This window comes from Pinus tabuliformis, chromosome 7, assembly GCF_031772625.1.
Source record: "Pinus tabuliformis cultivar Carrire ecotype Pingquan chromosome 7, CPIR1, whole genome shotgun sequence".
NCBI lineage: Eukaryota > Viridiplantae > Streptophyta > Pinopsida > Pinales > Pinaceae > Pinus > Pinus tabuliformis.
This window is the reverse complement of record NC_142293.1, coordinates 1,611,391,115-1,611,418,184: the sequence shown is the minus strand read 5'-3', so window position 1 is coordinate 1,611,418,184 and position 27,070 is coordinate 1,611,391,115. Positions and strand designations below refer to the sequence as shown.

Here is a 27,070-nt window from a genome sequence, read left to right as displayed (position 1 = left end):
GACACCAACAAACCACGTGTCCGATGCTACATGCTCTGGGAACATCGCTAGAAGAGCCGAAAGGTGAACATGTTCAACAAATAAATCCACCCCATTCATGGTGGTCCACCCTATTAAGTTCGTTTTTTTAGAGGTAGTAGTAGCTTGTTAGGGCCACCATTGTAAATCATATGTTGCAAGTAAATGTAAAAGTGATGTTGTGTTTCCCATCAGCTCAAAATACAACGATGATATTTTGGCCTTTCCTTATTAGTAGTTGAGGTATTTATTACTTTTTATGTAATAATTGGCTAATGAGTGTGTGCTATAAACTCTTGGCAAGGAAGGGTTGTTGAGTCATGTGTGGTCTGCATGATTGCAAAAGTTGTACCAGTTTCATGTGCATGTGATTAAAAAGGACATAGATAGTGTGCTGAGTGTAAATTATTTTGGAGGACAAAAAGCTCCTCAGTGGGGAGGATTGATCCAAGTGGATCTCCAGACACCATGGGCATGAAAAAAGGCTCAAAATTCAAAGTGGCAGAAAATTAATTAACTTGAGATCAGATTGAAGTTCTCATCACCCTGATTCCAACGGCGTAAACGACACTCCAATCCGAGTCCGTATGAAGAAGATAGAATCAGTCAAAGTTGTGGGTTGACTTACCCATGTGGTAGGCTTAAGGAGGGCGCAATTTGGCAAGAACCCAGCACTGGAATCCGACCAATTTTCCGGTAAAATTTGTGGGACCGTTAATTTGTCTCCTAATGCCTAAGGTTCTTGAAAAACCCAAAATGTGTCGGTGGTTATATATATATATATATATATATATATATATATATATTAAATAGAGCGGGCGGCCATGACCCCGCCACCCCCGGAACCACCACACAATTAAATATTAATAGTGGGGCGGGCGACCATGAGCCCACTGCCGCTGGTACCCACCAAACTGCCTAACAACAAAATATATATTAAGTGGGGTGGGTAGCCATGACGTCGTCACCTCGGAGCCCTGACAATGGCCACAATTTAAAATAGTGGGGGGCATGGGCTGTTAACCTCACTGTCCCTCCACCTCACTCATATATAACGACGCCACCGAAAATGGGGGAAGTGGGCCACCGATACCGTCATACTCGTCCCCCCATATAAACTATGTAACATATTATATGGTTAAAAGGGGAGGGACGAGATTTGGTTCCACAACCCCTCCTCAACAGCTTTGTTATTATTGCCATTGTGCCAAACCATCTTCTTGGTGGATCTACGCTCCAAACATTAAATGAACCTATTTTATCAGTGCACTAGGAGGAGAGAGGCATGCACTCAATTTGAGGCAGATCCATTGCAGGGGGTGAAACCATGAGCAGTGCAGGAAGGGGGCTGGAACCATGATCTGGCCAATTTCTCCAAGGGGCTAGATTTTCACTTTGTCAGATTTTGACAAATTTTATATGGTTTCAACATTTCTCGACATCACAAACTCAACGGTGTTGTCCGTTTCTCGATCAGAGATCTGCAATTTTGGGCTTCTTCAATTTTGGTGGTATAAGGTTGTCATTTTGACTTTTGGTATACTTTCATTATTTTTCCATCTAATGAAAAGAGGGCCTCCCCACTAATTCGAGTAGGGCCCAGAGGCATAGTCCTTCCTGGATGAACTCGGATATCAATCCTGTGTCTTCTATGTGTGACTTGCTATTCTTCTCTTCCTCTTCTTTATGCACTTGTAATTTCATGGTTAAAATGCAAGCTTAATATGTAATTCTTTAATGCATCATAAGGAAAATATTTTTTGGGGTCATCCCATCTCTGATATTATTCCTTATTTCCTCCTGTACCAAATCGTACCATAAGTGTTCCCAATTCGATAGTTTCTCCCTCTCATTCACTTAATCTTGATAGCTATGGCAACTTTTGGGAAGGCGCAGAAGGGATATTCTTACCAAGTCATCCTTTGAAAGAGTAATGCCAACTCTTGCAAGCTCATCACGAACTTGTGTGAACCTCCTTAGATATTGTAGGATAAAGTCATTCTTCTACATCTTGATATTTCAAAGTTTATCCTTGAGCACCAACTTTTTGTGGTCACTACTATTCTAGAATAGATATGTCAGTGCATACCACATTGCATAAGGATTTTCTTTTCCATGGAGATTGCTAACAATGTGGTCTCGTACTCCCTCCAATATTATTATCCACACCTTGGCTACAACTTTCTTCCACTTAGCAAGGTTTTGGGCATCAGATCTACTGGTTTTGTAACATCTCTCTTGATGTACTCTAGGAATCCATTGCCATTCAATACCTCCTCCATGCGATCCTTCCAGTCAATAAAATTAGATTTTTCTTCCAAGGCATACTCTAGCCTTAGCCCATGGAAGGTCATATTTTTAGTTCTGAAGAGATCTTGCTACACTGAACTACAAATTCGAACCTCCTGCGAAAGAAATTCGATATTCCTACTCTATTGTGAATCCTGCTATGATACGGTGTAGAAATTATGATGTGGATTTGCAACTTCTCATGAAGTTTTTTCAAAATCATAAGACGCAAACCTACTCTACTGATCTACAGAAGTTAATTCACAATTTAGAACAAAAAATTCAGACATGCAATAAGAAATAGAACACATGCACACAATATTTTTCCTAGGGAAAGTAATCTTCTAATATGTCCAATGCCTTCTTGCATCAATCTTATGAATATAGAAGTATTACAATTGATTTACTCAATTTTGCACAACTTGTAAGTGAATAACTTATCTCTCTACTCACTAAGAAGCTCAAACCCAAACTTTGTCAATTTTTGCCTCTACTTGAGCCCCTATTTCCTTGTGCAATTCCTTGAGAAATTAGGCCCCTATTATTTAGGTTTTTTTCCAAAATGGATTGCGCAATTCCTAAGGTTGATCATGTGACTGCATGCAACACCTGTATGCTCAAGACTAGTCTACAACTAATGTTACACTACCTTGGAATCTCCACCATAGCTGGGGAACTTGAATTCTTTGCATGCACTAGCTATTTTGGGTTGATTGATCAGTTAACTAGATGATCACTACATTTGACTGAAGTCCCACTACACAACTAGCCTTCCACTAGTTCCTCCAACAGTTAGAACTAGTTTAACTGAAAACAACTTGAGATAATTGACTTTGATTGCTACAGATTAGCAATCACACATGCTTAACTGAACTCTAACTCCTCCAACTCGAATTTATTGAGTAAAATGGGTGACACAAACCATGTCATACAAGCTAATTGCATCCAAGTTGTCTACTGAGGTGGAAATTCAAATTTTCTCAACTTAATCTAGGAAAAATAAAATTGAGAACTTCTTGCTACCTTTTTCAACAATTCTTTAGGCGAATCTAATCCATGTTGCCAATATAGCACAAAAATGTGCTAATAACAACAACCAACGGATATAAGTAGCATTCAAAAAACACATATTAAAACATAATTGATGGAGATCCCGAAAAGTACTCCAACTATGTTACCACCTATTAACGTTCATCAAAAGTGCCTCCATCGCTCCTCTCACGACGCACACCTCTGTTTTCGGCCTCCATCGCCCTAAATCCCATTAGTTGTTGTCAACCTCCATCGCTCTACTTCCCGAAGAACCCATCAATAGCGTAAAGACGAACCCCTAATCCTTTACCTTTTTTACTAGCACGTCATATTGAAAATTTTAAGACAAAAGATTTATTTTGTCTTAAAAAATTATCTTAAAGTTCCCCTCCATGTAGTAGTGTCGAATGAAATGACATACAAGTTGTCTCTAATCGTATCAATAGAGATCGAAGGGACAAAAGAGTAATTAATGTTTGGGAAATCTTTCCAAGGAAAGTTTTCACATTCTTCAAAGTCGACTACCCCCACAAAATGAAGAGCCCAACAAGTCTTTGTATTTATATAAGATAACATGAATGGAAAGTGAAATAGAAGCATTGGTATAGGTGCGATACAGTAGTAGCCTGCAAGTTGGCAGACTTAGGGTGCATTGTCAGAGTCAATTTTGTAGTTGTTAAATAATATTTTCTTAAATTGATATGTTTTTGTCTTAATTGTTAATTGTCTTAAATGGGTTTCTTCTTAAGTGCCCATTGTCTTAAATATAAAGTTGTCTTAAAATATTTTTGTCTCAATCTGTTTTTGTCTTAAATATAAATTTTTGCCTTAAAATAATTTTGTCTTAAACTATTTTTGTCTTAAAATAAAGTTTTGTCTTAAAATATTTTTGTCTCAAACTATTTTTGCCTTAAAATATTTTTGTCTTAAACTGTTTTTGTCTTAAATACAAAGTTTTGGCTTAAAATACTTTGTCTTAAACTTTTTTTGTCTTAAAATATATTTATCTTAAGTTCTTTTTGTCTTAAATATAAAGTTTTGTCTTAAAATATTGTTGTCTCAAACTTTTTTTTCTTAAATTTTATATTTAAGAAAATTCAGATGATACTAAATTTTAATGTAAAATAATTAGAATAAAAACTGGCTTTTTAAGACAAAATATTTCTTTTGTCTTAAAAGTGCCCTTGGTGTAGTAGTGTAATATTGCTCATTTTTTGTAGTATTTCACTTAGAAAAGCTGCGGTGACTAACTTTTTTAGTCACTCAGTCACTAATTTCTCATTTTCTACTAGTGAGTTCACATACTCTACATGTACAACTCCAAGCATCCATGAACCTAGGATGAGAGACTTCCCTATGTGCAACACAACTATAACATATCTCTCCATAGCTTGACTCGTCGCATTCCTTTTCAAGTAGGTCTGGTATTTCAACTATTTTTTGTCATTGATGTTGCCATGCCTCAACCAACTACGCAAATAGAATCCACACGTGTATACGCTGAGGTTGATAAAGAAACTAGGTTTATTGAACGCATCCAACACGTCCGCCAGTCAGGTCATGACATCTTGGAGAAGTCCAATGCCAAGTACAAGCAACAACATGATCAACATCAGGTGTCAAATAAGTTTCATGTGGGTAACAATGTTTGGCTGCATTTGCAGAAACAACACCTTGTTGGAGCCCATGGAAAGATCCTACCTCTCCGATATGGGCCTAACAACATCACCAAGAGTGTGGGTCACAATTCTTTTGAGTTCAACATTCACCAATTCCTTGTCTTGCACCCAGTGTTTAATATGGACTTCCTTCAACCATACTTTCCACCATTGTTGGACACATTAGACATCGCAAAATGGCTAACACCAACAAATATCAATCCAAACTTCATAGACTAGGACACAACTGATCAGATTATGGACACACAAATCAATACCACTCACCAATAGAAGATCCAATTATATCGGGTTGTCAAAGTTGACCAACTCCTGCCCTAAGACAAGTGACTCACTAAGGACCAAATTCAAGAGAAGTTTCCCATCTGGTGGAGGCATTCAAGGCAATGGAGACCATTTCTTCCTAAGGGGGGAGGAATGATCTAGGTGGATATTGGTTTTCACTCGCCCATTCCCCTTGGATTCCCAACACTTTCAATTTCCTCAATTGTAACACAATTTACTAATTTTTGTCGTTTTTGGGTGTCACTTCAAGAGCCGTTTTGAAGCCCTAAACCAATTTTTTTTGGAAAACAAATTATTTCTTTTTTGCAAAGAAAGCTAATTGGTACATACATCTTTAAATATAATTTAGTTTACCACTCATAAATAAAATCACAATTTTTTCATTAAATTAAAAAATAATAATTAATTTATTATACACTAATAAAATTATAATATATATAATAATTAATGTTAATTTATTATACACTAATAAAACTATAGTATATATAATAATTAATATTAATTTATCAACCTATACAGATTTTATCTTTTATAGTATATATAATAGTAAATGTTAATTTATTAGCATATATAAATTTTATCTTTTATTTTTAAATAGGTTATGCCATTTAAAATTAATTGCATGACATATTCCCACCGGGATTCACCTCTGCCATATTCTAATATATATCATGTTTTCAGATTTATTATTTTCATATTATCATAATAACATTAAAAAGTTTGTTTATATTTTAGTATGTTATTATGTTTCCTGATGTATTATTTATGTTATTATATTTCTTGATGTATTATTTTAGGATCTTCGATGACGATTGGTTGGATATGCACTCTGAATGGTCAGCTGATGCCAATGGGATTTAAAAACGCAACCCTTCAGTAAATTGCATGCAGTCGCGGGTGACTATTATATTCAGCCGCCCATACATGTATATTTTTGGGAAATTCAACTGTAGGATAGATATTTTTACATTTGGAATTTTCAAATAACTAAATCCTTCACAATGTTGATGATAAGATCTTTCAAATAAATAAATAAATCAGTTTATCAATATTTTAAAAAATAGCAATATTGAGGAGAATCTTTATGCCTATTACATATTTAATTGTGATTTAATTGTGTATTGCAGATTCAATTGTTCGACCTCTCTTTGGCATCTTGATGTCTATTGCGGATTCAATTGTTCGATCTCTTCTTGCCATCTTCATGTTTATTATATATTCAATTGTTTGATTTTTTTAAAGTTAATTAAATTCTAAGATATTTCCAGAATCTGTACTAAATATAAATTTAGCAAATATTAAGAAAGCAGTCTTTACATGTATCTTTCTTTATTTAAACATAGACAAATAAATTTTTTATTAACATTGAGAAACAAATATGTTTTCTCCACTATAGACAACCCACTTATTATGAAATATGAGAAAATTGTAATCAATTACACACAACCTTGATAAAAACATCTTTGAGATAAATAAACCATTTTTTCAACAGTTAAGAAAACAATAATATTTCTAACTAATAACACAGACAAATAAATGTTTTCTGAATTTAGGGCTATGTGATTCATAACTTGTATCTTAAAAGATATTTTGTTGAAAATCGCATAACATAATTTTTTTGTCATATTTTTTTCAGGACAAGATGGAGAACTAAATCTTTACATCAAATTAAATAGATATATAAAGATGTTTTCTAGCCATTATAAAATAACAACTAGTTTTGACTAAAGAATTATTATTTATAATAAATAAATTTTCTATAACAATTGAAAAATCATTGTAAATAATGAATTAAATTAAATTAATTTTATTATTATTACTATTAATATTTAATTAAAAAGATCATATAAAAATAACTAAAATTAATAATAATATGGCCAAAATAATAAAGTAAATAATAAATTTAAAAATAAAATAAAATAAATAGAAATCATGAATTAAATTGATTTATTATTACTATTATTATTATTAATATTATTATTTAAATAAAAAAGAAAATTTAAATAACTAAAACTCATTAAAAATAAAAACACTTTCCTTATTTAATTCTTGATTTCTATTTATTTTATTTTATTTTTAAATTTGTTTTCACTTTTATTTTTAATTAATTTAACTTATGATTTCCATTTTGATTATATTATTATTTAATTTTAGTTATTTCTATTTCATTTTGTCTTTTAATAATTATAATAATAAAATAAAATAAATTTAATTCATTATTTAGAGTTATTTGTGAACTATTACTCTAAAAAAATGTTTATTAATAAACTAGTACAACCATATTAAAAATATTAATATGGTTAATATAGCTGAGCGTTTTATAAATATAACAAAAAAAAATTATAGGAAGAATGTCTTACAAGTGCACACACCTGATTAAGCATGTATAAAAAGGTTATGGGTCAACTTTAACTTGAGAAAAAAAAAATTACATATCTTATTGTAAAATGGACCATTTTGCTAAATAACGGTTGCTTATATATAAATGAATATTATAAATAATAATGAGGAACTTATCATGGAGGAACTTATTAGAATTGGAATAATCCCACGTCCCTAAAAAATTGGTTGGCAAAGAGCCACATGGCACAAATATAACTTTTAAAATTTATTAAAAGTAATGAAGCATTTTGCTAAATAAAATATGCGAACTTATTAGAATTCAAATAATCTCAAGTCCCTAGGAAATTGGTGGGCGGAGCCATATGACAAGAATCTAAACTTTTAAATTTATTAAAGGACCATGCAACCTAATAAACTTATTCAAATAATCTCAAGTCCCTAGGAAATTGGTGGGCCGGAGCCATATGATAAGAATCTAAAATTTTAAATTTATTAAAGGACAATGCAACCTAACAAACTTTTTAACACACTACAGAGCCACATGGCAAGAATCTAAAATTTTAAAATTATTAAAATTCAAAGCACCCTAACAAACTTTTTAACACTACAATTATTAATAAGCATTGAGACGAAGCATATACTAAACATATTCCAAAAAACACATATGTTAAACATATTCCCAAAAATCAATCTAGAGCATTAATTAAAAAATAAAAAATAAAAATCAGCAATTTTTTCTTATATAATTTTAACCAAAAAAATATTTTAAAATATTTTAAAATATTTTATTATCATTGTAAAATAAATATATTTATGATTCTCCACGACAGCCGGCCAATATAATAAAATAGGAAAAAATGGTCATCAATCATATACCATCTTAATAACAACATCTTTCAAATAAATACATCATTATTTGACCATTTAAAAAAACAAATAATACTGAAAACCTCAACTGTGCATGCACCTTTTAGATAAGTTTTTTGACATTCTGAAACAACCATCTTTATGATTCTCCACGACAGCCAACGCACCAATAACGAAATGGGAGAAAATCGTCATCACTCACTTCCAAGAATCCATGTTTTCTGTAATTTTACTACACCAGGTCAAATTTCTAGTATGAAATTGAAATTCAATAATCAATAACAGATAAATGTATTAAGGGGATTGAAGATAGTTTGAACGGAGTTAGCCAATAAGAATTTACAAATATATTTAGTCTTACTGGGTGGGTGAGTTGGTAATCACAATGCGGTGAAGTTCTTTAGAAAAGCGGGCTCCGTACGAAAGGTCACGAGTTCAAATCCCTCGGACTAGCCCAGAGCTATGGAGAGAGGCGGGCGTAGTTCCCAGGGGTTATAGTGGTAACGGTCAGAATCGACACTGTGTAACGCGAGTTGCGAGGCACAGTCAGAATCGACCCTGTGTAACGCGAGTTGCGAGGCTGCTCCAGTTACTGATTCCTCTGTAATCAAAAAAATAATTTACACATATTTTATTAATTTTTATTATCTTCCAATAATTTGCTTTATTAAAAATTGTTTGATGTAGTAATTTTGTTGGGGTTTGATATATATCACAATACTACATATCCCTCATGTTCAATCTCAGTTGTCATCCTCTATTACACACCATTTCATTTTTTCAAGTTTGTAAACTCATGTGTTATCCACATACATTTCTATTATTTGAGTAATTAGAAAACCCAAATGTGTGATTAGTGATCTGAACCTCATCTTCTTTCTTCATCCCAATCTTATCACATTATAACACTACTACAGTGAGGGAAATAAATATGAAATAAATCTTTTCTAAAGCAAGGTCAAGGAAAGCCAAGGAAAGAAACCACACTCTTGCTTCTTATAATTTAATTTTAATTATTTTAAATTAAAACTTATAAGTATTTTAGTTTCCTTAAGTATAAAATTTATGACAAAATAACTTTCCGTGGATGCTTAGTTGCTTGGGATAGTTTTGAGGGTTGATGCATTTTTGAAGAAGAAACTTGTTGCACCCCCATAAAGAACCCCAAAATGGTTCAAATTCCTAGAAGCTAAATTTTAGCATTGGTGTAAAAGAATGCCAAGAAGCCTTACCTAGCCAGAGGGCTTTAGATTTGAGGATATGAATCTCAGCGTGACTAGGGTTTAAGAGACGAATGTCTGAAGTTATCAATAGGTATAATTGTCCATATTGACTTATGAAGGGTCTCAACAGGAACACGCATTGCCAAATCATTTCTTTTGCATCATTTGTTAAGTCAATCAGCAAGAAGTAACCTTCTTTGCCACATATGCGCAACAAATAATGTCTCAGATAAGACAGTAAGATCCTCCTCTCTCTTGATTTATTCTCTTTGTTTTCAATTCCTGTTCAGGGTTTTAGAGAAGGCTCCAACAATGGCATCTCATTCATGTTTTTAATTTTATTTTATGTGATTAGATAGAAGAAATAGTAAATGTAAATCTGAAATCCAGGCCAATGGCCGCTACATAGCTCTACACATTAATACTAGACGTTGTTTGGTATGCATCTAGGTTAGATCGTTGAAGAACTGTGCACATGAAAGTAACTTCATTGGCTACTACTGCAGTTATTTAGATGTTTATTTGTTTGAGGAGATGTATTGAGTGTGTGTTTTCTATGGTAGTTTTCAAGACACTGCATAAGGGGCTAGGCTTTGTTCTAATCGTATTAGACACATAACCTTTGGACATTGTTGTCCATTTACCAACCTTGGCTAAACCTAAGGTAAGAAAATTGAACTTTAAACATTATAGATAAGAGGAATGTTGTGGTTATAGTTTTAATACTAATATGGGAATATGTTATTCTCTTTTCTGGATAGAAAGTATTGTATGTATTTGTGCCATCAAAACAAGAACTCGGCCATGCATGTGGAGTAGTGATTACTCCTGTGTTGTGATATTGATAAATATCGGGAGTAAACTTGACTTCCGGATAAGCAAGATCAAGGTATGTAGTTGATCTAGGTAGATATTGGTGGCCACCCGCCTATTCTACTTGGACCCCCAACATTGTTTCTTTCAGTTTCCTTAAATGTAGCACAATTTACTATTTTTGGCATTTTTTTGGGTCCTGAACTTCTAGAGACATTTTAAGGCTCTAATCAACGTGTTTTTGGAAAATTGGCAAACTGATAGCCTTTGCTAAAACTATGTAGTCAAAAATTTTATTACTCGGATAGATATTTTTAATGAAGTATAGTACTTTTTAAATGAAAATCACATGCCAAAGTTATAACGTTGTGAAGTTAATGTACCAATTTACCCCAAGAAGGCCCGCAAAATTTTGTTGCTTCATCTCCTAGCATTAGGTTTTTGGACTTTTAGTGTTTTCCATTGTTTCTCAAAAATAAATAAGCCTTTGAGTCTCATTGTAATACAATTCAAAAAGCATGTAGCCACTAAATATCTTTTCAAAGATAAGATACCGTCACCCGAATTAGTTTATTTCCATTCTGCATGTAACAATTTTCAGTATTTTGTTATTAATGAATTAAAGTTATGTTTTTGTTCTAGCTCTATATTGTTGTTTATATTTGTATTTCATTTCATTCTTGCATAAATCCAGATTAGTGGTATCAAAGTGGTCTTCTCTTTCTCTATTTTTTTGTGCATGTCCTCAATGAGGTTGAGGTATAAGGAGTTGGGACCTGAATTGGTTGAACCCTTGCAAGACCATCCCCACCGACACCGATGACTGCCCATGGGGGAAGAAAAGAAATATGATGGAGTAGGAGATATTATAAAATTGTTGCTAGAAGAATCCCTCGAGTGGCAAAGGAATGAGATGATGGACAACTTTTCCCAGATCCTTCGGTGGATGCCAGCATGTGATGCATCTTCATCCAGCAGTTACCTTGGAGGTGCCTCTCCCTTCAAGGTATATGTTAACTTCTATATCCCTATATTTGAAGGTCAGAAAGATGCAAATGTCATAGATAAATGGTTAAATATGTTGGAAGGATATTTTTTGGTTCATAATTTTTCCGATAGGGAAAAGAATACTTTTCCGCTCCTCAAAGTCACCCACCATGTCATGGACTAGTGGGAAACCTTGTTAATTTTTGCAACTAGGGTCAAATTCAACATTGTAAAACTCAAATGATCGAGATGATGCATGCATTAAATTTCTCTTTTCGAGAAGACCAAAATTGACCTAAAGATCACCCTATTTGGTCAAGCGAAAGTTGATTTTTGAATTATTTTATTCATACATGTATTATGGAATGGGTCAGCCCTAAGCACATGTGGAAATTTTTAGGTCGGCCTCAACCCCAAGTGAACCCTTAGGAAATCCTATAAATAGAATCCACCTCAAGCTCATTTTGTCACATTGATCAAACCATCTTGTAGTCTTCTCTTTTGTCTTGGTTCACATAGGTATGACAGAAGGAGTTCACACAAGGGTCCAAAATCATAGGAGCGAAGCTCACTCTAATCTAGAGTCTTTTGATTCTTTGACGTTGGCACATAACTGTTAAATTTAGTCCCTTAAATTTGGGACACAATGGTCAAGACAACGTTTAGAGAACCCTAGACACTGGCACAAAAGCTTATGAGGGCGTTCAAGGCTTCAGAGGCATATCTGAAGGTTTCAGACCCCAGCTACTCGCACATACTGGTCTTGAGAGTGTCGAGGACATCTTGGATGCACGCATAGCAATTGGAAGAGAGAGTTTGAGGGTTTTGAAGCAGATCTAGTGAGCTTGACCCCAGACACACACACAGGGTCTTCCTCAGAGCGTCCGAGTAGTTATAGATGCCCTCACATAGTGGCAGAGAGAGCGTCCAGGGTTTTCACTCTGGGTTTGATAGTTGGCTTCAGTTGGCTTCAATGATATGGTAGTTTTGGGTTTCTCTCTAATGGTAGATAGATCTGTAGATCTGCAGATCTATTTTGTAAATCTCCACTAAAAATATATGTATTGGGATCAGTGTACTCTCTGTTGGAAATTTTTTATGACGATCTATTAAAGAAGAAGATTTGAAAGGGTTTCTCCCTTGTGGGGTTTTTCTCTGGTCTTGGACCAATCTGATGTCTCTTATGGTTGTGTTGTTTTCTTCTTTTTCACTACATATATTTTTCTTTCTTTAGTTATGTTTATGATTGGTTATATTGCTAATAATTGGATGCATTGTTAATGAAAAAGTAAATTGGACTAAAGTAACTGATACAACATAGAAAAATAAAACAAAATTAACATGGAATTGAAGCTAAGGTAAAGGATAAGCCCAAAAGAAGATAAACATTGAAGCCCTCATTTTTATAAAGCAGATTGCCTAGTCAAGGTCAAGATGTCATCCTCTACCGTCAAGAAGCATGAAAAGTTGGGTGACGCATCAAACTTTGTTGCATGGAAATTCAAATTGGAGATCATAGCTGACAACAATGATGTGCTGGAATACATCTAGGGAAGGATGCCCAAGCCTCCAAAAAATACTTCCCCTTCCCTCAAGAACAGGTACAAGAAAGGTGAGTCCAAAGCAAATCAAATTATAACTCGTGGTTTATAAGATCATTTACTTACATATGTTGGGAATTTAAGAAAGTCTAAAGATGTATGGCAAGATAATTGTCATGTATGAAATCAACAACTTCAATGAGATCATCACCTTGAAATATGAACTCAAGGAAACCAATATGAACAAAGGAGAAGTTGTTCAATCCTATATTATGATGATCTCTCGCATTAGAGATCAATTGCAGAGAGTTGGAGAAATGTGCCTTACATGGAACTAGTAGTTGTGACTCTTAGAGGTCTCCCTCCTATTTGGGAAACCTTCATTACTACAATTAGAAACAACAATGTCCTTTCATCATTTGATGAAATTCTTGGGAATATTACTCAAGAAGAATCAAGGATGATAACAAGAGGAAGGATTCAAAATCATGAAGAGGGAGAGCCCGCTACATATATCACTCATGAGAAAAGGAAGAAGGGAAAAGGAGGTCCATCAAGGGAGCCTCATTCTCAAAATAAAAAAGGAAGGAATGATAGTTCATTATCTCATATTGAATGCTTCAATTTCCACAAGAAAGATCATTATGCTTGGGATTGTCCCGTGAAGAGAAAGATGAAACATTACAACACCAAAAGAAATAACAAGAACAAAAGAAGAAAAAAAATCAAAGGAATAACCTTGATAGAAGATATGAGAGAAGAAGAAGAGACCTCAGGCGACGGTGAAGAAGATCATTCTCCTCAAAAGAATTCAAGGGCTCTCAGGTATGAAAGTAATGATGTAAATAAATATGAATACATTCTTATTTCTACCCTTAATAGTTCTTCTCCACTAGATTCGTGGGATAGTTTGCTGGTCGATAGTGGGACCACTCATCATTTTTCTGGATACAAGGAAGTCCTCTATAATCTGGTAGAGAGGGAGACTAAGTTGAAGATCATTCTTGGAGGCAACCCCACTCATATTGTGAAAGTCTTTGGATCCGTCAAATTTCAGCTCAATTCTAGGAAATCAGTTCTACTTCATGTTGTTATGATGCACCACGATTAATGAAGCATCTGGTATCTATATTCGCATTAGAAGATAAAGGGATTAGGCTTTCCTTCATCAAAGGAAATTTTTTGACTTGGTCTACTGATTCAACTATGAGAGATGCATTCTCATTAGGATCGATATTTGAAGGATTCTATAGAGTCACTGGAAGGCCTCTTCTAACATTGGTTTGTAATACCAATCATCTCAGTGAGTTATGGCACCACAGACTAGCTCATATAAACTATGATGTACTTCTGAAATTGAAGAAATTGGTTTGAAGTATCACCAATGTTCAAGCTCATTATGATGGAGTTTGTTTAGGTTGTTCAAGTGGAAAGAAAATAAGGGGACCATTCCCCTCTAGTAAGAACAAGACAAATGAAATCCCCTATCTCATTCATTCTAATATATGTGGTTTAATGCATGCGCATTCTATTGGTGGTCATCTCTACTACATCACCTTCATTGAAAACTTCTCAAGAAAAACATGGATATACTATATTAAGCACAAAGATGAAGCCTTTCAGATGTTCAAGGAATTCAAAGCCTTGATGGAAAATCAAATAGGAAATAGAACCAAAATATTAAGGTCCGACAATGTAGGGGAATACATGTCAAATGAATTCATAACATTTTGCAGGAAAGAAGGGAGAAAGAAGGAAACAATTGTGCCATATACTCCTAAACATAATGGTTTAACTAAAATGAAGAACATGTTTATAGTAGAAGCTTCTTGCACCATGCTCCATGATGAAAAGGTGCCAAAGTTACTTTGGGCAGAAGCTACATCTACTGTTGTATATGTTCCAAATAGGGTGCCTCATCAAGCGGTAGAAAAAATTACCCTCAAAGAAATATTCATAGGTATCAAGCTTGATATTAGCCATATTCGTGTATTCATCATGAATCACATGCCATCATCATAAACCAAAATCATAGATCACATGTAGCCATCATATATTAGAATCATAGATCACATGGATAATGAAACTGAAATAGAATATTGATACTTATCCTTTAATCGATCCTTCCCTTCTACCTTTATCATTATCCTTTCTGTACACACATTAGATCGGTTACCACACCAAGTGCCTTTTTCTTTTCTTCAATCATGTACACATACACACATTGTACATCAAAACACATACATCCACAGACAACGTATGATGCCACATAATGCATACACCTACACCTAATATACATCACAACACATTCACTACATCCAGTGTACAACACAACACAATACATACTCTGACATATGGTGTACAACACAATACACAAACATACACATAGTACAATACAAAAAATGCACATGTCATGATGCCATGACTACAAAATGCACATACATAGTACGACATGTACAACATGCACACAATACCACATGTACACACAAGTACCACATTTACAACATGTACACATTACCACCTATACATATCATCACTTGGACAACATGTACATAGTATCACATGTACATGATACCATCTGCACAACATGTACACTAAGCCACATGTACACCGCACCATGTGTACAACATCTACACAATACCACATGTAAACAACACCGCATACATGACATGTACACGACACCACATGTACATAATTCCACATGTAAGACATGTACACAACACCATCTGCACAAAACATCACATCTACAACATGTACACAACACCACATGCACACAACACCACATGTACAATCATACACACAACACCATATGTACATAACACCACATGTAAAATATGCACACATCACCATATGTGCATAGCACTACATATACAACATGTACATAGCACCATATGTACACAACACTGCATATCCAACATGTGCATAAGACCATATGCACACAACAATGCATATCCATCATACACACTATACAATATGTACACAACACTGCATATCCAACATGTACATAACACCATCTATACCCAACACTGAATATGAAATATGCACAAAAAACCATATGTACAATAGGCACACAACACCATAGGTACAATCACTGAATATACAATATGCAGAACATATATACAACAGTAGCACTACACATCCAAAACCACATTGTCTCTACCAAGAAACCTTTCTTCCAGTGTCTTTTTGTAATCCATGCTTATCCTAGTATGCTACAGATTACGTTGTTTACATTCCTCTAATGTATTTCTTAGAATTACATGTCCATAACATAAACATAGTCACATTATAAACGCATAATATCAACTCATATCCACATGAAACTAACCTCATAAATTGGTCGAGACTACTCTTCCGACTTGATTCCCCATAATACTAGGAACCTCTTCATGCCATTCACTTGCATAAGCAATCATTCCTCCACAAGAATTTAATGTCTCAAATCCATTTACTTTACCTTTCTCATCACTATCCTACCACTGTCCATTTACCTAAATGGACCCAACCAATCCAAATGATTATCATACACTTGCCTTCAACTACCCTTATACATGCACCGATCTTCATCTGGCTCTTACATTACCTATTGGACTTGATTCAACTCTCCCAGATCTCCACTAACTTTCCTCTTTCCCAACCAAATCCCAAGACCCTAAAAACATGAAAGGCAAGAAGAAGAAAGCCAACAAGAGAAAAACTATGAAAACCAATAGAAATACGAAATCACAAACAAAGTGGTACAACCATGCACTAGACATAAAAAAATTGAAAATCAAGCAAAAAAAAATGAAAATCAAGCAAAAAAAATTCTCAAAAGAAAAAAAAGCACAAACAAACAACACCATGACTCAATCCCCATGGTTCTAAAGCTTCCAAAGGAAAGCTCAACCTAAGCCTTCTTCAATATTTCATGGCAATCTCTTACCATGCAATCTCATGTATCATACTGCCATAAACACATAATTATTAGCCCATAAATAAATATACAATATACTAGTTATATTACCTTTTTGTCCCAAATAGGCTACCTTGTAACTGAACAAATATGTCAGCCACATTTTCCAAATATCAAGACAACATATCTATCAATTTGAAATCACCCTTTACCAAGTCTAACAACTATGTCATAATCAACAATCAACTCACATTCATAAGTCATAATACATAATGCTACAATTATCACCTACTTACACTCAAGTACATATTAGATGTCTCAACACATATGTGTTAGTTAAACCATTTTAAGACAAGACCATTCATTCATACAATCTTACATACACACACTCATATCATGCAATTAATCGAACATTCAAACAATTTGCAAACATACCATGTTAAATAAATCAACTAGATGACATAATCAAACACTCTAACACCAGATAGACGATATAATCAAACTCATACCTTAATGTATCACATTGGAAGATATATTGTCTACACAATCAATCTAGATTAGCACAATATAGCTTCACAACACATCAAATAAAACATAAATAAGCTCATGATATGCATAACAGTAACTAGATAACACGTTTACATCATAAACTTATAAATAATTGATATTCATGCATAACAATCACATCTTGAACAGTCGCTCTATATTAGTACAACAAAATATCGCAAATACGTCGGGTGATACCTGAATACCATAACCATGACCATATGTACAGGTCAATCGAGATCAACAAGATACATATAACATCAAGATCTTAAATGAAATAACTCTAATCGTCAAGTTAACAAACATATACTAACAACAAGTTAACATATAACATACTCATCAACAACATATAACATAATCATTAAGTTAAATAACATAGAACAACAACAAGTTACTACCACGCATGACTATCAGATGAATGTGCATATGACCATACTGATTCACAAACATTTGTCATACTCATAACCGTAAAAACAATAGATGACAACATGTATATAACCCTAATGCATGTAACAATCCGTTAACTAAAATACCTGCATTCCCAACATAGAAACCTATATGACGATCTTCTCTTACCTCGAGGTCTAGTGTTGTAATCTCCCTCTGGTCATATACATCTCCTACTCTATGTCAGCCAACACATCAGCATCAAAACATCAAAATAGAATCATGATGAAAAAATACCACAACAATGGCCATGACAATGCATGCATAACAACATATAGACACTGACATGCATAACAAATGCATATACAATCGATATGCATTCATGACAAACACATCCAAACAAGAACCTCATCAAACATTCTTGATGACCATAGAACTATAACGATGACCATCGCCATGCATACATAACAAGCACATATACATCATTCATGCATGCATGTTAAACATATTATGCCCATCTAGTCCAAGTGTTGAACCATGCCCTCATACCACTCTGTAAAACATTCGCATATTTACCCAAGTTAACCAGTCTGCTAGGGTAAACATGTTACGAGAGGATACTATGATGTGATTCAACACCCAATGTAGAGTTAATGATGTAGAACTGAGAAAAACAAACCAATCTGACCTTCCACACATGCTACAGAACCTTCAGGAGCCAACCAACCCTTCGAGGTGACCAACCCCTAAGAAAGCTTGACATTTCACTTATATGGACCCCCAATCACTCCCCTAAAAATCCGTGCATGCGACTGAGGCATTCAAGTCACTCCCACAACAAGGGCATGCCATTGACTATGGACTTTTTCAGCTAGATCTGAGCTAATCACCTTGGATTCTATGCCACTCTTTCAGGTCCAGGACTCAAGCCGCTGCCCATAACTTCATGAAAATTTCAGGAAAAATAAAGGACATTGCAACAAACGTACAAATGAAAACACTTTATCAATTAATTGACTGTACCCCTACTAGCCATGATAGGCATTTCATCAAACATGTCACAAATATGCAATCTGCAGGTCATAACATAAACTTGAGAATAGGGGTCTCATACTTAGCTAAGATTCGTAAGGAAGAATTGTTTCCATATTACAATAGTTGAATTATCATCTATTATGTCACATATTCACTATACTTTCAATTACTAATCAAAACATGATGAGATTCATACATCAAGCCTGTCATAAAACATACCCATAACCAACATAAATAACAAGGATATAATAGCCATATAAGCCAATACATTTACACATGAAATACCAAGGAGAAGAAACTATTATGAATGAATGAAAAAGCCAACCAGGTTTGGGACTTCCATGAACCACCTGACCATAGATTGGCTGAACCAAATCTTTCTTTCAGCCAATCACCCTCATGCCATATTTCAAGCATGAATATGGGACTCAGAACCAAACCAAAATAGGTTTCCTCAAGCTTTACCGCAATCCATAACAGATCACTTAGCCCTAAACAAGCATGGATTCCACTAGATTTCTTCACCTACACTCTAAGGAATTTGCTTGTCTCTTAGTCTCCAGGATTTATTGTATATCCTTCCATACAATGGTTGAGTATCCCTAGGCCTAATCAAGGATCCATGCTCTAGTCTTTACAAGATATCTCACCATTCACTAGTCTAGAAATTCTAGGCCTGATTAAGGGCACACACCTCTAGGCTTTACCGTATATCCCGTGAGTCACCGATCGATGATTCCTAGGTCCACCGAGGCACACAAAATATAACTTTACCATAATCCGAGTCAGGTTCAAGGATTTCTCGGCCTTCTATTCTTTCTTTCAGATACCACCTCACTCACTTTGGAAACCATCTAGAAATCTTGCTTGACCAAATACAAGAGAACGCATCACACCATGGCTATCTAGAAATGGCAAGGCAAGGTTGAAGAACACTATCACACCTGGAAAAACCCATGACAATGACAATAAGAGAACCAAATACACACATGTGTGTACCATGCATGCAAAATTTATCAAGGAAATCACATATGCAAATGGATACCCACAAATAATCCTGATGTAGTTGTTAGATGATGCTCTTCCTTGCTTGATCCCTGCTTTCCTTTGTCTTCATTTTACTTCCTTTACTTTCCTTGATTCAATGCTAATAATGCTCCGAGTGTCCAAGAGTGAGAGAGAGAGAGAGAGAGAATATAGAGAGCTCCAAAACTAAACTGACAAAAGGTTACCAACTGATCATCATAAGCCTTTTTATCAATGAGGCTTCTAATTTCTTTAATTTTCCATTATTTTCCTTCATTTCCTCTTCTCATGAAAATTTGTGACCTTTCACCTTCATTTTCTCCTACTTTCGATTATTTTCATAAATAAAATTCCAATTAATGTCTCTTTGCCTTTTAAAATCCTTTTCCATTTCATTTCCCAATTTTCTTTAGCCATAATAATCGTAATGAAAACCCACAAGGATGTTTTGCCCAACATTCAACTTGGAATATGTGTCCCATGACCTTGGTCTAACTTTTCCTTTATTACTTTATTACATGGATTTTTTACCCTTCATAAATGAGGCATTGTGTGATGTTGCTCCTCTTGAGGTTTGTGATGTATTATTAGGCCAACCATACTTGTGGAAGAGTTATGTTGTCTATGACTCTAGGTATCACACTATTATTATTACTATGGGAAATAAGTTATATAATATATTGTCGTTAGATCCACCTAATGCCATCTCTTTAATGTGTACAAAGAAATGTTGTAAGACATCTCCCAAACTGGGGAATTATTTTTCTTTCTGATTCGCTCTCAAAGTAAGGAGAAGATCATGGCCACATCTATGGACCCTAGGATGGGTTCCTCCACGTAGTAGAAGCAAGTGGATAAGGTCATGGGATAATACAGGGAAAACATCTCCTCACCCAAGGGAGTACCCTTGCATTGCCATTTAACCCATTTGATCGATCTTACTCTCATTGAACCTCTACCAAATGGGTTGATATACGACCATTCCATTTTGGAAAATTAAGAGATCAAGTGGCATATCCAGGAGTTGCTACAAAAAGGGCACATCTCAACTAGTTCCTCACCTTTTTGGAGATTGATTGTACTTGTACATAAATTTGAAAACATGACATATATTAGAATATGGAAAAGGTGAATCCCGGTGAATACCACTTCTCATACTTAATAGAACTTATTTAGGTGACATGACACATATGTAATCTTTATCAATCTAGTGGTAGGCTTGGCTGGGACTTCAAGTATGCGTATAAGCCACCTATAGTTAATCCAATTCCATGCATATTCTCAAAGAATTTGGAAATTTGAGTACTGATTCAAGTGTTGTTCTTCAACTTTGGCCAAGTCCACAGAAATTTTATGACTCAAACAAACCTCAATATTGCCAGATCCACATAGGAGCTAGTTGCCTATAGGAAGGCCTTGAATGCCCTACCAAACTAAAACAGTCCCTAGGAGACTACAATGATAGGATATTTTTTATCAGTGCCCTTCCCACACTCTACAATTTTGAGACTGATATGAAATGATTAACCTTTAGTTGCTCATGAAGAAACCTTTACTCTGTCTTTTAAGCAACATGTGATCATGAGGCCCTTCTGTAGGATGAAGAGATACCCTTCCTAATCCTTCTCATGTTGTAAGAGGTTCATACTTGCTGAAATAGGAATTCATGTAATAGATGATGAATTTCTCCACTGTTGGACTGCTCTTACATTACAAGTATTCAATGATTGTTTTGAAGAGTGTTGCACTGAGTATTGATTTAATGTCTACTTCTCATAATTAACAAAACTTCTTTAGGTGACATGACACATATGTAATCTTTATCAATCTAGTGGTAGGCTTGGTTGGGACTTCAAGTATGCGTATAAACCACCTATAGTTAATCCAATTCCATGCATATTCTCGAAGAATTTGGCAATTTGTGCACTGATTCAAATGTTGTTCTTCAACTTTGAACAAGTCCACAGAAATTATACGACTCAAACAAACCTCAATATTGCCAGATCCAAATAGGAGCTAGTTGCCTATAGGAAGGCCTTGAATGCCCTACAAAACTAGAATAGTCCCTAGGAGACTACAATGATAGGATATTTTTTATCAATGCCCTTCCCACACTTTACAATTCAATTTCTTGCAAAACTCAGATCCTGGTCCAGTCTCAAATTTGGTTGTGTCTATCCATATTGATTCGGATATCATTTTTGGACTATTTTTTCTTATTCCATCATACAAAACCCCATAAATCTCATGAATACATATAAAGGTAAGGTAAAATTTGATCTGTTGTCAATATTATTTTTCTAAGGAGAATCTAGAAGTATACAATAAGAAAAGACAAAAAAAAGTGTGATATGTAATTCTAAACTTTGTTAAAGCAAGCCATGATACTATGGTCACCCTTTCATTTATATTCTAGTTTTTATCTAAGAATCCCTTTGTAGAGGAAAAACTAGTGCAAGATTTGGAGGAAGTGGAGTGGTCAGATGGGGGATTTAGCATAGTAGACCATCATGATGGATGTGATTTCTTGGAGAAATATTCAGATTTTCTAACTTATTATACACTGAGCATGAGGAAGATTTGCTTTGATTTAAAAACACTAGGTCCTTACTGTCATGATAAATCCACAAGCACAAGATCCGAAATACAGAGAAGTCAAGCCAAAATAGCGTTGTGATCTGGGAAAACTATTGGGATGAAATACAAGGTGGAGATGGGAAGAGTGACTGCGTGATTGAGAAATAATAGTGTTATTAAGAATAAATTCCTTATAAACATAGTAAAAAAACCTTTCATTACTGATCAACAACCAATGAACAAATCACATAGCATATCAATATCTCTCCAGGAACAATATAATTCAATGTGGGATGATCCTCCATAAATTACAATAATAAGAATTCTATATAGATTTCCTTGCCAGTTTGTGTCAAAATTTGGAGAGAAGAATAGTTTGAGGGACTACTGAGAAAAGAAGGTGATTCCATTCACTGGGTTGTGCAAGCTAATAGGGAAAAAGGGTCGTGGATTGGGACCATTGTAGTTGTAAATGTTATCTGTGAACCTAGCAATTGGATTGCGAGAAGAGAATTATAGCCAGCCACACTAAAAGTTCACTCTTGTGGATTTGTAGCCTCAGCTTGGAGCTGGCTTCTATTGCAAAGGGAATTGGTGCAGTAGGGAGACTATGGTTTAGTGTAGCATCCTTCTTCTATGGCCACTTGGTGGACAATTTCTGGCTAGGTAAATATTCATGAGTGTATCTACGAATTGTGATGAATTAATGTTGTTTATGTTATGGATTTTTATTTTCTGGTTTATTAAGTCTTGTTTGCATGTGTATGTCCACATACATAATCTATGATGCCATTGTGACTTATTGATTAATTATTCTTTCATAAGTATATATTCTCATGTCTGCTTGTGTTAACTAATTAATAGCAGGACAGTGAGGAATGATATCAGAGAAACAAATTTCGAGTGAAATTGTTGGTTTCAAGAAGTACTCGATATCCTCAACAAAGCACAGAGTGTATTGGTTACATTACAAATAAATTTCTCTCATTTCTTTGTTTATCTCAATGAGTGGAATCCAACTAATCAAATAGGGTTCTTTACTCTATCTTCATGGATGCTCTAAAAAAGGCTCACCTAAAACTTAACTTTATAAACTCAATTATTTGTTATTATTGTTTACTTACCTAAAATCATGTTTCTAATAATAGTTCTTAAATGTATAATTATTAGTGCTATCGCTCTGAATAGAGGGCATGCTCATCCATCTGCAATTGTTGATTCTATAATAATAGATAGATTTGTTTACAATCATATCTTCTCTTTAAGAATTAAATAGCAATTATATATCCTAGTTGCTCCATGGTCTTGAAGCCTAATTTCTTCATTACCTTTGAAACAGATTGCATATCCTGAATCTCACATTTAATGCAAACTGCGCTATCTTCCCTATATGAAACACTCTATAAATTAAAATTTGACCAACATAACTATATTGAATCACTCTAAGGTCATTAAATGTTAGTATTTGCAATGTATGGTTGCTCAGCATGGCCATTTTGGCAATTTAGAGCTACTCTAGTTCATCCATTATCCATCTTTATGGTGGTCAATATCCATTTCATTTGCAGGTACCTATGAAAAATTTGCAAGTCTCTTTGCCAGTGCAATCCAGGACATGCGAGTCAGAAAATGGTTCGGAGGAAGGTGTTATTCAAGTGATCTAGGAGTTCCCTTTTTTTCCTTCCATACCTGTTCAGAAGGGATAACTTCGATTTCTAAATGCCATGATCCAACACAAACAAGCCTGATGAAACATGCCAATATTTAGTTTCTAATAAAAGATCCCATATTGATTTTATAGTTGCACGTTCAGCTCTATTTGATTTTCAATTGTCAAACCATTGATACCTATTCTGTTTACAATGTACACCAATGCATGTGAAAAAGCATTAAATTTGGTTGATTTCTGAGTTGATTGCTACTTTTGTAGTTACTGCCTATCCATGAAGACACGGCTCTAGAAGAGCATCCTCATAGGCAAAGTTTATAAATTCTGTTAGAACCAATGCCATTTCTGGGCCTAAGCCATGTCAAATTCATGACAATGTAGAGATGTCTATGATTTCCCCGGGACTCATTATTCTGGGGAAGATGGATTCATTTAGATTCAGAATGAACCCAACATAAATGTCACATTTTTGGGTACTCCAAAATATAAAAAAATTGATGAAAATCGCTCATGTTGGAGATATAACAGATTTCTAGCAAGAAATTCACTGCAATGGATTTCATTATATTCAATTTATTACAAAATGCTAGAACTGTTTCCTCAAGACCGTGGAAACTACCACAGTATTGAATAATACTTCCCTCGTGTTTCCATAGCATCTTTTCATGTAATGATGCTTATACAAAAGCTAAATTAATCTATCGAAAATTTATCACTTGTTGTACAACTGGAAGTTGTAAAACCATGGACTAGATAAAATACAAGCCTTCAACCATGACCATCACTTCCATGATGTGTTTTACAACAATTTTTTTTTGTATAGATAAACATTGTGTTCTTGGCAAAAGACCACATTGTGTGATTGGCTGATAATTTATGTCTTCCACATTGAGGTTCAATGCATGGACAATCCTGGTTGGAAGCAGAACTATAGAACAACCTAAAAAAAAAGAGCATCCACGTTAAAATTTTGAAAATTAATCAACATCATCATTATCCTAGCAGACCATAAACTATATGTGACCAAGAACATCAACACGCATATATACACGAGCACACAAGATCAAAATAAACACTTTCACCAAACACACAACTAAAAGATAACAACCGACGTTGATTTAGGCAATAGGACAGTTAACAATTTATCACAAGCATAAAAGGACAGAACATCGTTCAATGAACATCAACAAATCTTGTTTATGTTTCTTGTCTTGTTTCTTGTCTTGAGTTTTAATATCTGTTGCATTGATGCTACCTGCTATGTATTTTCTATGTGGTCTTGGTAAGGTAGGTTTGTTCTATTGATGTTGTGGGAACTATTGGTTACTCTTCCAATCTTGAGGAGTTGCTATGGGAATAAGCAATATATGCTCCAGTGATGATGGCAGACTCTACTGAATATGGGCACTGTCATCTATAGACACATGCAGGATGCCTGCTCAAGCACTGTTTATGGCACACAATAATCCACATGTTTATTTGTTCTTTTTCTTGAACACTTGCTATAAAATGTAGTAAAGATCTGTTAAAAGTGCAGTTGAGTGCCATAATAATAGGAATGGAAAGGTCTGTCATAAAATTTTTAGGATAGGGAAGGAGGTCATAGAGTATGCCTAGTTGAACTTTATAACTGAGTTATGCACATCATGTTCTTGCTAAAGCAGGTTATTTCTGCTTGGACTGGACAAGTTTTGTAAAGGTGACTGGCGTAGCATCTCCAGAAATTGTGTCATATCTAAGACTCCTACCTAGGTGGCTAGTCATGCTCAGAAATATTATAACCATCTGAACTCTGCAAACAAAGACAAAAGACAGTCTAGTATTCATGATATCACTAGCGTGAACGATGGAGACACATCAACACCACAGGGACCTATCACAGGTCAAGAGAATGGTTCCGCAGGAGCTGCGGGAAAGCCTCCTAAGAGTTTGTCTCAGCCATCTCTACCAAGAGTTGTTGCATATGGACCTCCTGTGGGTCAACCTATTGCTGGGCCTACTAGTTCCGCTGCTGGTACTCCCATCATTATTCCTCCTGGACATCTTCCTTATGTTTCAAGTGGACCTTTTGCCAGGATCAGTAGTTCTCGGTACTCCCATGAATGTTGTGCCAGTTGCATATGCCATTTCTCAGCCAACAATGCATCAATAGAAAGAATGCAATTGCTCAAAACTTAAAAGCGAGGGACTGAATCTAACTTGTACATGTAAGTGTGCTCTTTATGTTCCCTTATGGTGTAATGTAGGAAGCAACACTGCTCTGTCAACAAATCTGTATATGCTGGCAAACTTGTTTATTGTTGTCATTAAGGACCATGTGTTTTAGAGGTGAAAGAGTTCAAGATGTTCTTCTGTACAAAAGAGTGTTTGAGATGAAATTCATTATATCTCTGTGTCAGATATTGATTGATAGAATTGGAGGCAATGGCCCTGATTTTCCTTCAAATCTGGTGCAGTTTTAGAAATCAAGGAGCTGTCAACCTAAGGTCAATAACCTCAAACTTCATGAACAAGTTATGTATATTCAATATTGACAGATTGGTACACGGTGCACTGAAATGTCAATTTCATTTGATAATTTTCTTGTCTTTTTGAAACAAGGAAACTGAGTATTGTAATACAGTTCAGGAAGTTTGTAGGTTTGCCATTTCAAATTTAAGCCAAGTCATCCTTATCATTTTGCTTCCATGGCAGAAAGGTTGTATCTGTTTTGTTTCCATTAAAGTGGTCCACAAATTAACCTGAAAGATGGTCTTTCTGGGTTTTAAGAGCTACAAATTCTCATTCTGTATTTGACATTATGATTTGCCACGATCTTTTGTAACTCGGCATCCTCCAATTGTAGGGGAATGATATGATCC

At 34.8% G+C, this 27,070-nt stretch overlaps 2 pseudogenes; both read left to right on the top strand.

Moving 5' to 3' along the window:
- The first annotated feature begins 6,105 nt into the window (after positions 1 to 6,105).
- On the top strand, positions 6,106 to 24,204 carry LOC149254357 (uncharacterized; annotated as a pseudogene).
- Positions 24,205 to 25,767: 1,563 nt separating this feature from the next.
- Positions 25,768 to 26,856, top strand: LOC149254356 (transcription factor SRM1 pseudogene; annotated as a pseudogene).
- Positions 26,857 to 27,070: the final 214 nt, after the last annotated feature.